Source organism: Octopus bimaculoides, chromosome 19 (genome assembly GCF_046866305.1).
Source record: "Octopus bimaculoides isolate indiv1 chromosome 19, ASM4686630v1, whole genome shotgun sequence".
Taxonomy (NCBI): Eukaryota; Metazoa; Mollusca; class Cephalopoda; order Octopoda; family Octopodidae; genus Octopus; species Octopus bimaculoides.
Window position 1 is genome coordinate 43,659,092 of NC_142946.1, and position 12,318 is coordinate 43,671,409.

A 12,318-nucleotide genomic window follows, 5' to 3' on the forward strand; every position below is an offset into this window, starting at 1 on the left:
TTAGTTGCCCGGATATCTATGCAGGAAAGGTATTTTTTTTAAAAAAGTGCTTGGAACTGACAGATTAAGGAGAAATTAGAATGTCGTTGAAGCTCTAGTATGCAGGGTTTTTTTCTTCTTGAAGAATAAATACATTGGCGACAAGGGTGAGCTTCAAACTTAGGTGGGTGAACCCCAACGGCTGAGCAAGGAACAGTTATGAACATGCCATGATGTAATCGTAATTCTAAAGTATCATGATTAATATATTATCATTATTAGTCGTTACTTTCCTTTTGGCAAGGTAGGGCAGGCAGTGTTTTATCCGCGTGATGGTGGCCTTGGTGAAAGGGGTTGTCGTAGATAAAATTCGAAAGGATGAAGACAACTAATTCTTTGACCAACTTTTTCAACTTGAAAAAGAAACTAGGTGTAGACAAGTAAGTGATGCCTTCCGGTAAACTTCATTGAAAGGTGAATGAAAGAAGCAAACAGGTGGATAAAAGAGGTGAACATAGTTCGAATGAATAAGCCTATTTCTAGTATGTACCTGTTGATTAGATGGCAGCTTGGAAGAGGTGCTTGCCTTAGTGGACAAGGTGATTGTGGTTTTGTGAGCTTTTTACAAGTATCTCCCTGTGGTCTCATCCCGCTTTTGGGGATTCTCCTCTGAATTTTTGTTGTTGCTTTTGTTATACCTCTCGTTTACACGGCTTTCTCTTCTGTTCTGCCCTTAATCTTTTCGTCAATCAATTAGTGGTTAATGAAAAAAATCATCATCATTATTACTTAAATACTTGGTACTTATGCCAGACAAATGACTCGGAGGGTAAAATTAGCACCGGAATTCGCCCATTCTGTTTCCCTTTAAACTCTATATATTTGTGTGTTTGCACTAAGAATTTTGGACAGCGAAAACTTTTCTACTTGGATAAAAATGCTGGTTTGTAGTTTTCAATAACACACACACACACATATTTCAAATATTAATTTTTCTCATTAAACATTTAATATCAACGATATGTAATGTTTTGCTGTTGTATTGAATGCTATTAGTCCCCGGCCAACATTGATCAAACAAAAAGACTGTGCTGAGATCAAAGGCCTTTCCAACCGTAACCATTCCGTTTTATTTCCAGACATACATGTATTTAGAACTTAATTATCCAATTATGTGACATCCCCTATTTTTTATTTTTTTATTTTAGAGAGAAAATATGTTATGAGGGATATTTGCTGCACTTTCTAGCATGTTGATTGACCGAGCGTGGAGATGTTACCCTATTCAGGTAGTTAATTTTCGAGATTGTTTCCGTATGAATTTCATGACACTAAATATACATACACATCTTCATCCCTTTTACGGTGTTGATGATTGGTATGCAAAACTTACTTGCCTTACGTTCGCGAGTTCGAATCCAGTTCGATTCTCGCTCGAAGTTTTTTCTTTTTTAATCCATGTCATAATGCTTCAGTTTAAAAAAAAAAATTTTTATTTAATTATTACACCTCACCCGTCTCGTGAAACGGGTAGAATGCATACATTTAAAAGTTATATGAAAACCGCACAGAATTGGTTGTAAAAAAAAAAAAAAAAAAATATTTTTGGAATGAAAAAGAATTCTTACACAGAATGAAAGAACTTCCAAACTCCTTGCCGTTTTCCTTTTGGCGAACGTACATTACACCCGTCTCACAAGACCGGGTGGAAATGGTTAAAATTTGCCCTGACTTCGTATGAATAGAATGCGCAAGGTCAGTCCTTGTAGGGGTCGGGTGTTGTTGAACCCCAGAATGTCATGGTAACGAAACTATGAAGTAAAATAAATGTAATGCGCACTTCCGCTTTGGCGTTTGTCGCCTTCCTTTTTTCTAGTTGGAACTAGATTCCATCGGCAACCATCGACCAAAGTTAACCGCTGCTACATACATACATATATACTACATAAACACACACACACACACACACACACACACACACACACACACACAACGTCCAGCTGATGTAAAATAAATTCTAAAATAACTAGTAATTATACTGTAACGAGTCATTTCAGTTAATCCTGAATGACTTACCTGAAGTGGTAGCCTTTACGAAGTCCCTCGACCGGCTAGAAATAACAGCCAACACTAGCTGGTAATAAAGGATGTTAGATGATTATGTATGTATAGATTGGTTAGTATAATTTAGTTGATGCGACAAGTTGGGATGGTCACGGGTAGAATGTTTTCGATTTCAAGCCTGTTTGGGAGACCAGAGTTGACCTTGGGCTTAAATTAAATGACAGCGGCAAAAGCTGGTCATATTTTTTCCCTAAATTATGGCCTTTTATTTAAGTATTTGCACACACATACACACATGTGTATACATATACATACATACATATATATATATATATATATATATATATATATATATATTGGAATTTTATTGATTAGATCACCTCTACCTTGTTACTAATCTTTCACAATGATTCTTATGTTCATCTTGTTCGTAGTTGGTACCATACCAACGTTGTCTTGAAGTTTATAATAATAAACAGTGCTGGCAGCAACAGTGTGTATGTATGTATGTACGTCTGTAGTTAGTTCTTGCCGTAACAGTATCTATCTGTCTGTCTGGCTGTCCATCCGTTTTTTTTTTCTAACTTATGAACAAAATACAACTACCGTATTTTAACGGGTATACAGAATCCTCATTTTGGGCCCTTACAATTTGGTAAAAAGGGTTCGTAAGGGATTATGATACTATCCATGTATAAGAAACTCCCATATTTTTTAACCTAATTTTTGAGAAAAAAACAGAAGAGGGTTCTTTATGTTAATATACTGTAAATCAGCCTTCATATTAAATACTCTGTAAAATACTAGAATTGGTTTAAATACTTGTTTCCTACCCCACTACCCCTCTGGGTCCTTCATTTTACAAAGATCTTTATCGATTTTCTAAAAAAATATATATATAAATATTTACATATATTCAAACCCGAAACTTTGGCAAATGTTGTTTTGCTGGTTTTCTGGACAAACAAAAAGGTTGTTTTTTTTTTTTTGTCATAGCGATTAAAGATTTTATTTGGATGTATATTTCATTGTCGTAGGTGTGACGTTGATGACTAGTGGTTGGTAATCCATGCTCATTTACTTTATATATATATATATATATATATATATATATATATATATATATATAAAATGTGTGTCTGTACGAGTGTATGTATGTATGTATATATGGTACAAAACATACACAGTTGGTTACTGTTAACCATTGGTAGAAAGAGTACTTGCTACAGTAGCAGAGATCAATGTTTTATTTTGGTCAGTCCCGTGCTACTCTGGGTCCTAAAATCCCTGTTGTACCCTCAAGCGAAATTCAGACTAGCAAGAGACTAACTTGATCAAAATAATACACACACAGGTGTGTTTGTGTGTGTGCGTGTAGAATGATAAAGAGGAAGTTCTTGGTATAATAATATTATATATATTTGAAAGAATGAGTAGAGATTTTTATTTTAATCAAGAAATTCTTTGGTTGGTGGCAAAAGACAAATAAATTAGCTGCGTTCCTATGTTGCAAATGTTTCAGTTTTCTGGTTTATGAAGGACTTACTGCTCTTTCTGTCGAGAGAGAGAGAGAGTGCCTTTCTTCTGTTGCCAATGTGTGTATGTGTGTGTGTGTCTCTGTCTTTCCTTGTCAGTCTGTGTGTGTGTGTGTGTGCAAACATACATTTATATACACACACAAATAGTGAGCAATAAGTATGGACAAGTAAGGGGATTTGCAAGTGAAATGGAAAAAAGAGGAAAAAAACCCAGCTGACAGGTACTCTGATCCCTTCTGTTGTCAGTTGAAAATCATAACAATTTCAGCACACACACACATTCTTTCATTTGTTTCAGTCATTTGACTGTGGCCATGCTGGAGCACTGCTTGTAGTCAAACAAATGGACCCCAGTACTTATCCTTTGTAAGCCTAGTACATATTCTATCGTTCTGTTTTGCCGAACCGCTAAGTCACAGGGACCTAGAACTCACCAACATCTGTTGTCAAGCAATGGCATAGGAGGTGGAGAAGAACACACACACAAACATATTTATATATATATGTACGACAGGCTTCTTTCAGTTTCCATCCACTCACAAGGCTTTGGTCAGCCTGAGGCTATAGTTGAAGACTCTTGTTAAGGTGCCATGCAGTGTAACTGAACTCGGAACCATGTGGCTGGTAAGCAAGCTACTTAACACACAGCCACTCCTGCACCTATATATATATATATATATATATATATATATATATATATATATATGTGTGTGTGTGTATATATGTATATGCATATATCAAATCTGACACACACACACACACACGTATTTCTGTTTAGTATTAACTGTTGGGGTTTAAAGGTACTCAGGACGGTGGTAGGTGATTAATGGCATTTCATTTTGGTCAAGTCTAGCCTCTTGCTACTCAGTTTCAATTGTAGGCACACAGGATCCTCAGGCTAGTTGTCACCGGTAAAATAATGGGGGTTAACACATTTGGTATAGAGTTAGTTTTCTAGTTGTAGGGTGTTATATGGCAGGGAGAAAGTATGATAATGGATTGGGTCAAAAGGAGGAAAGCGCATACACACACTGTGTCTTGTATGCATGGTTATATGTATTATGTCTGTGTGTTGTTTTAACCATTTACAAGTGATTGAGAATTTTGCTGTCTGTTACAACCTTTTGCAACAATTCTCCACCATGCAATATAAATTATTTATTCCTTTTGTTGTTGTTGTTGTTCTTTGTCTTCATCATCATCAGCAGCAGCAGCTTCGGAAAGAGACCTTCTCTGGTTTAGTTCCTATAAAAAATTTCATCTCAACAGGTTGCTTTTCATTCATTGTCGTTGTCTTTAGTTAGCCCTAGGTTACCTGTGACTGAGAAGAACCTGTGATCAAAGGTATTCCAATCATGACCAGCCCAACATATTTCATTTCATATTTAGGACCATCTTGTGAAATGTTATGTTTTTGCTTTGGTTTTTTTTTTTTTTTGGTTTCGGTTGTCAATTTAGTTGAGTTGAGTGAGATTTGACTGCTATTTCTAACACACCCTGCAACCACATAGCTATCGTGATCTCTTGCGTAGATTTTGTAAAACTGTAATTTTGGGGATGATATTTACAATTTTGAGTAATTCTCTCTCTCATACACTGACACAGTATCTATCCCTCCGTCAATCTCTTTGCTCTCTCTCTGTGTATATATTTATATTTGTGATTATATATATGTGTATGTGTGTATATATATATATATATATATATATATGTATATATAGACACACTCACACACCTGCTTGTTGTTCATACACCCATCTTCGTCTTTTCATTTTCTGTAAATTTCAACTATATATATATATATATATATATATATACATATATATATATATATATATATATATATATATTTACTAGTTTCAGCTTGAGGGCTGTGGCCATGTTGGGGCACTGCCTGTATTTTTATATATATACACATATATATATATATATATATATATATATATATATATATATAATATGGTGTATGTTTTTGTTGTATAGTACATAACATTAGAATACCTCTGTGTGTATATGTTTTATTACCATTATCATTATAGGTCCAACTTTGCTTGTGGACTGAGTAAAGATTTGATTTAATTTAAGTTACTGTAAGATCATTTAAGTTATTTGTGTGTGTGTGGATAGGGTGGTGGTGGTGGGGGTTTTTTTTTTAACTAATTAAATCTATCCCTTGATTGGGAAAACAAGGTAAAATTACCCATGAGGAATTGAACTGGTTGCCTGTTGTAGAATGGACAGCCATCATAAACCAATTATTTCAATGCTTTGAACAAAACCAAAGCATGTGTGTGTATATATATATATATATATATATATATATATATACATACATGAGTACATAAGTGTGTGTACACATGTGCACACATCTTTACTGTAGCAGCCTTGCTAATTAGCGGCAGATAGATTAATTAAGACCTATAATTGGGTCCCTGGCTATTTATTCTAAACAGCTGAGATCAAATCATGCTTTCTTTGTCATGTCGTTCATCATCATCACCATCATCTTTATGTTCATTTTTTTCTTTATAATAATTATGATGATGATGATAGTTGAAAGGGGCTGTAGAGATGATGGGAGCAAGAAGCAGTCTTACTCTAGTTAGATGATGATGATGATGATGATGATGATGGTAATGGTGGTGATGGTGGCAGTGAGTGAGATGTTCTCTATTTTGTCTAATTATTATATTTTACACAGTCCTAATCTTTCTGATGCGGATAAAAATTAGCCTTATTTCTAGTCTTTAGTCAATGTAGATAATTGACATTAATGTTAATTGATGGCAGAATCAGTAGAGCATCGAACCGAAATGTGTTGCACTATTTTAAGTCTCTTTGCGAGTTTAATTTTTTGTGATGTCAACTTGGTCTTTCACCCAATAGTGTGTGTGTGTGTGTGTGTGTGTGTATAGTCAAATTAAATAAAGAATCATTAAAAATAAACAAGAGGACGTGCACATGTATTGTATAAGTTTGATGCTCAGTAAAAAGAGTTTTTGACGTTTTGAGCATAGGCTCTTCGTCGGAGTGGAAAACGGTAAAGTCCAAATAAGAAAAATCAATGGCATGTGTATCGTACATGTGTATCTGGACCCCTTTGGTTCTTATTTTACTGTATAGGACCCTCATAGCCATTCGATGTTTTAAAAAATCCTATATTTTTATAATTAAATATTATCAGGTTTTGTATTAAAAACATTTTTTGTGTATTACAGAAATATAAGTAATTTATTGCACATAAATTTTAACAAAACCCTATATGGACCCCAAGGGCCATGTGGAACCCCAAGGGCCATATGGACCCTGGTTGAGAACCACTGGTTTAGTCCACAGTCAGGTTTGAAACTTTAGTAGACTGACTCAGTGTTCCAGTTGCAACCATCTTGTCTTTTATTTACATAGAATACCTAGGACTACATTATCCAAAGTGTCGCTCACATTTTAATATGGTAGCTAGGCTATCTTATAAAGAAGATTTGACTGCTATGTCAGGCAAGGTGAGGGACCATGTAGGGTCAGAGGCGCTTGGGTTGGACAGGTCTTCCCCACCTCACCATTTAAAGTTAGTTAGTTACTTGTGATCACTCTTTGTGAAGATATGCTTTCACCACTTCTTCCCATCTCTTCCTCAGTTTTCCTCTTTCTCTAGATTCCTTCCATTCTAATTTCCTGGTCCCTCTATACTCCTCTGTCATCCTCAATACACATCATGTCCATCATACCTGCTCAGTTTTCTTCTCTCTTACATGTTGCGTCTGATTCCTCTCGCACCCAACTTTTTCTCAGTTCATTCACCTTACCATTAAACCATCCAGTGACGCATACCTGCCTTGTCTTTTTCCCACCATCACATATCCTCTACATTCAATACTCCTGTTTGGCTACCATGCAATGTTATTCTCGGAACACATACAAGGCGTAGGACTCGCTGTGTGGTAAGTAGCTAGCTTACCAACCACATGGTCCCGGGTTCAGTCCCACTGCGCGGCATCTTGGGCAAGTGTCTTCTACTATAGCCTCGGGCCGACCAAAGCCTTGTGAGTGGATTTGGTAGACGGAAACTGAAAGAAGCCCGTCGTATATATGTATATATAAATGTGTGTGTTTGTATGTGTGTGTTTGTCCCCCCAACATCGCTTGACAACCGATGCTGGTGTGTTTTTGTCCCCGTAACCTTAGCGGTTCGGCAAAAGAGACCGATAGAATAAGTACTAGGCTTCTAAAGAATAAGTCTTGGGGTCGATTTGCTCGACTAAACGGCGGTGCTCCAGCATGGCCACAGTCAAAAGACTGAAACAAGTAAAAGAGTAAAGAGTATCATTACAATCTGCCATTTGCTCAAAGGGGGGAAAAATCCTTTTGTTATCATTAAAGGTAATAAGCCTCAGAATTCTTTGGTTTATTCTCTTTGTATTTTTGCTAATGTTCTCTTGTGATATCTACGTCCACTGCTAAATTATATCATCTTACCTAAGAGAAGCTACTTACTGTTATTTTGGCTTCGCTTTCCCACTCCTCTATTCTAAGCACAGGCTAACAATGTCTGGGAGATAAGGTAAAAAGAGAATGACGCAGGTTCAGTCTCTATTGAAGTTGTTTTGTTCCATCTTCAAGCACCTTTATTTTTTATTCACTCTTTAATCTAGGTTACCAAATCACCAGGCAAATCGGCAATTTATACCAGTGTCACCTGCATTTTCTTTCCAGCTACAAACTATAATCTAGGGTAGCCCTGCATCTCCTCTGTAATCAGATACCTGTGTCTGTTCTGCCCCACTTTAGCCTCACAACCCCAGGTATTATAAAGCCACCTTTCTCTTCACTACATCACCACTCATTTGAGGGGGGGTGGTCATTTTCTTTTCTCTGTCTTACTCGTTACTTAACAATCTCATTAGTGCCAGTGTCACAAAAATGGTACCCCGTACACAGTATAAAACGTTTGGCATGAGGAGAGGCATTCAGCCATAGAAACGATGGTGAAGCGTACATGGGAACATGTTGCAGTCCTCCAACATGTCTGACCAATACCAGCATAGAAGGTGGGAGTTGAGTGTCGATGATGATGATGATGATGATAACTTAGAGTTCTGTCAAGTTAGCAATTTCTCACTCATCTGCTTAACGCCATATGAAAAGGGCTAAACAGCTGCCCTATAGAAACCCTTAGGGATTTTGATGTCCCTTCCATTGACATTACACACAGCTGCAGACAAAGCTGTGTGGTTAAAGTGTTTGCTTCACTACCACTCGGTAGTAGGGTGGTGGTGGTGGTAGTGGGTCTTTCTAGCTGACCACCACCCCAGGGCAAATAATTAATTTTACTTAAGCGTCAAGTTGACCAGTAGTTTACGAGTGGAATTTGGAAATTGGAAATTGTGTGGAAGCCTGTTAATTGTTTGTGAGTGTGAATATGCATGTGTATGCGTAAACATGTGTGTTCGCACATATGCATGTTCACACGTGTGTGTTTGTGTTTATTCCCTCTTGGAGAGGTGGCTGATATCAACAAAAGTGACCCAATATGGTCACAGTCTAATCACTAAGACCGGACATATATACACACATAACCACAGGGAACACCCACCCACAAATTCAAACCTAGCATATCCACACAAACACCGAGGCATGTAGGCACTGGTGACATTTTAACCCCTTGGCATTCAGATTACTCTCTGAAATCGAATGCTTGTTTAATCAGATTGTTTTTAATTAATCATGCATTATCTCATAGCTTTGAGATTTCAGTGATGTGACTTGGTTTTTAGGATGATATTGTACTGTAGGTGTGAAAGGCTGGATCAGTCCAGTTTGAGGCAGAATATTTTGATCAGATATGGCTGGTTTAAATGCTAAAGGCTTAAACATATCAAGTGGCTGTGTAATTAAGATGTTTGCTTCCCAACTACATGGCTTTGGGTTCAGTCCCACTGTGTAGCAGCTTGGACAAGTATCATTTAGTATATCTTTGGGCTGACCACAGTTTTAAACCTGGTGTGTGTGTGTGTTTATTTTTCCTTGTCCTGACATTGTAGGATAGCTATAAACAAACATCAGTATCGTAGATGCAGTGTCCTTCCTTTCTTATCTTCCATGAAAGCCTATCCAGCCATGAGGCAGTATCACCTTACTTGAAACCAAGTTGAGTTGGTGACAGGAAAGGCATCCAGCTGTAGGAAATCAGCCTCAACAAATTTTATCCGACTCCTGCAAGCATGGAAAAGCATGTGTTAAAATGATTACAATGACGATGAGGATTACCTTGTTTAAAACAAGGTTTTTCCACCACATCTCCATGTTTTCTGCAGTGTATGTGCAAACGTCGCACATTGTGAGTGCAGAATGGCGCCTGCATGTTACATATGTTTTATTCTTTTGCAGAATATGGTTTGTGTTTGGTAATTTATTGGTGTTTTCTGGGTTTATTATGGAGAATACGAGCTGCCTTAACAGGTGTCTTCCAGGTGGTGATTTTGTGGAATTTGTCCTGTGTGGCTATTCAAAGGGTCGATAAATGCCTGAAACTGCACATCTACTTAATTATTAATATTATTGATTTATTTTCTTGTACATGCCTGGGGGTGGGTGCTCGATGAGGAGAGGGGGTCAAGGATTCCATGAAGGTATCGCAAAGGGTATCGCGAAAGGCCTGGCTGGAGGCCCAACCTTCCGGGTTCTTTTACAAGGTTTAGAAAAACTGAAGGACCGTTGCAACATGTGTGAGAATCTGAAAGAGGGAATATGTTGAATAAAAGTTCGGTGACCCCTAATCTAAAGCAAAGTCTTTTGTCATGGACCCATAAAATACTGTTGTGGACTCAATATGGGGACCACAAGGGGTCATATGACCCACTGGTGTAGATTGTGGCATTGGTTTTCTGTATTGTGTGGTGATTCTACCAAGCTGTATGTGTTGTGAGTTGTGTTATAGCATTGGCTGGTGATGGTAGATCGGTTGTGTTGTATATTACTTGTTACTTGTTTATTTTTTTTTAAATAATAGGCGTAGGAGTGGCTGTGTGGTGAGTAGCTTGCTTACCAACCACGTGGTCCCGGGTTCAGTCCCACTGCGTGGCCCCTTGGGAAAGTGTCTTCTAATATAGCCTCGGGCCGATCAAAGCCTTATGAGTGGATTTGGTAGACAGAAACTTGAAGAAGCCTGTCGTATATATGTATGTATATGTGTGCGTGTGTATTTGTGTGTCTGTGTTTGTCCCCCCCAACATCGATGCTGGTGTGTTTACGTCCCCATAACCTAGTGGTTCGGCAAAAGAGACCGATAGAATAAGTACTAGGCTTACAAAGAATAAGTCCTGGGGTCGATTTGCTTGACTAAAGGCGGTGCTCCAGCATGGCCACAGTCAAATGACTGAAACAAGTAAAAGAGTAAAGGAGAGAGAAGAATAATAAATATTTATGAAGGCAGCAAACCCCTAAAGAGATTATCTACCCAGGTATGTGGCCTAAAACATCACACATGCTACCAAGTCGTGTTGCATTTTTGAATTGCACAATCGGTATAGTAGTATTTTAGCAGTCCTTTCTATACAGCGTGGATTTTATTGTTTTCTATCATATATTACTCGCGCACACATGCAAATAGGAAAATATAACTAAAAGATAGCAGAAGCTAGTGAATGAAAGAGCAAGGAGTGTATGGGGAGGTGCTGAAAAATTTCTGGCTTTGAGGGTATTGCGAAAGTCCTGGTTGGAGGCCCAACCTTCTTAGTTCTTTTACAAGGTTTAGAAAAACTGAAGGACTGCTGCAACTGGTGTGTGAATCTGAGAGAGAGGAATACTTTGATTAAAATCATAACTGATTCTCTTGTATTTTCTTTTACACAAAGCCAGGAAATTTACAGCACCCCTCCGTATAAAAATATCTTTTTCCTTATATATATATATTTGTCTTCTCAAGGTAGAAGCTCAGTATGCAGTGGCCATGCTACAGCACCACTCTGAAGGGTTTAGTCAAACAAATCCACCCCGGTACTTATTTTATAAGCTTGGTACAAAGATGTGCACATTCCTGTATACATATCTCTCTCTGTAGCTTCAGGCTGTTCAAAACATTAGGAAGCAGAAACTGAATACACACACACACGCACACATAAATATACGTACATACATACATGTGAAGGCATGTGGCTCAGTGGTTAGAGCATTGGGATTACAGTCATGAGGTTGTGGGTTCGATTCCCAGACTGGGTTGTGTGTTGTATTCTTGAGCAAGAGACTTCATTTCACATTAATCCAGTTCGCTTAACTGTAGAAATGAGTTGCAGCATTACTGGTGCCAGGCTGTACGGCCTTTCCCACCCCCTTGGGCCACATCAATGGGAGACAGGTACATGTGGGCAACTTGCTGGTCTTCCACAATACAACATTTACGCAGACTTGTGCCTCGGAGGGGAACTTTGTGGTCATTTGTGATTGAAGGGGAGTCTATTACATACATACATCCTTATATATATATATATATATATATATTGTCATTATTTCATGATTTTTGTGGAAGATAATTACATCTCATTTTATTTTATTAACATACCTCTTATTGTGTAAACATTAGCTAAAGTTCTGTTGTTGTCTGTACCACTTTACTGTTACCCTATTCAGACTAAAAGTAAAAAACCTATTTGACCCATATACCTAGGGCTATAATTCCTCAACATTAATTCCTCAACATTTTGATAGTAATAAAATGACCTGATACTACTATGACCAGTGAAAC

The 12,318-nt window shown here is 37.6% G+C and overlaps 1 protein-coding gene across 15 annotated transcripts in view; it reads left to right on the forward strand.

The window, feature by feature from the left end:
* The window catches only part of LOC106874507 (muscleblind-like protein 1), a 370,239-nt gene that overhangs the window by 129,089 nt on the left and 228,832 nt on the right, over nucleotides 1-12,318 (forward strand). For 13 of the 15 annotated variants that reach the window (XR_016237412.1, XR_016237413.1, XR_016237414.1 and 10 more), the window contains exon 2: nucleotides 1,188-1,268. The exons of the other annotated variants lie outside the window; for them this stretch is intronic. The gene's annotated coding sequence lies outside the window, so the exon portion shown is untranslated. The remainder of the gene's footprint in view (nucleotides 1-1,187; nucleotides 1,269-12,318) is intronic. 15 annotated transcript variants of the gene reach the window in all.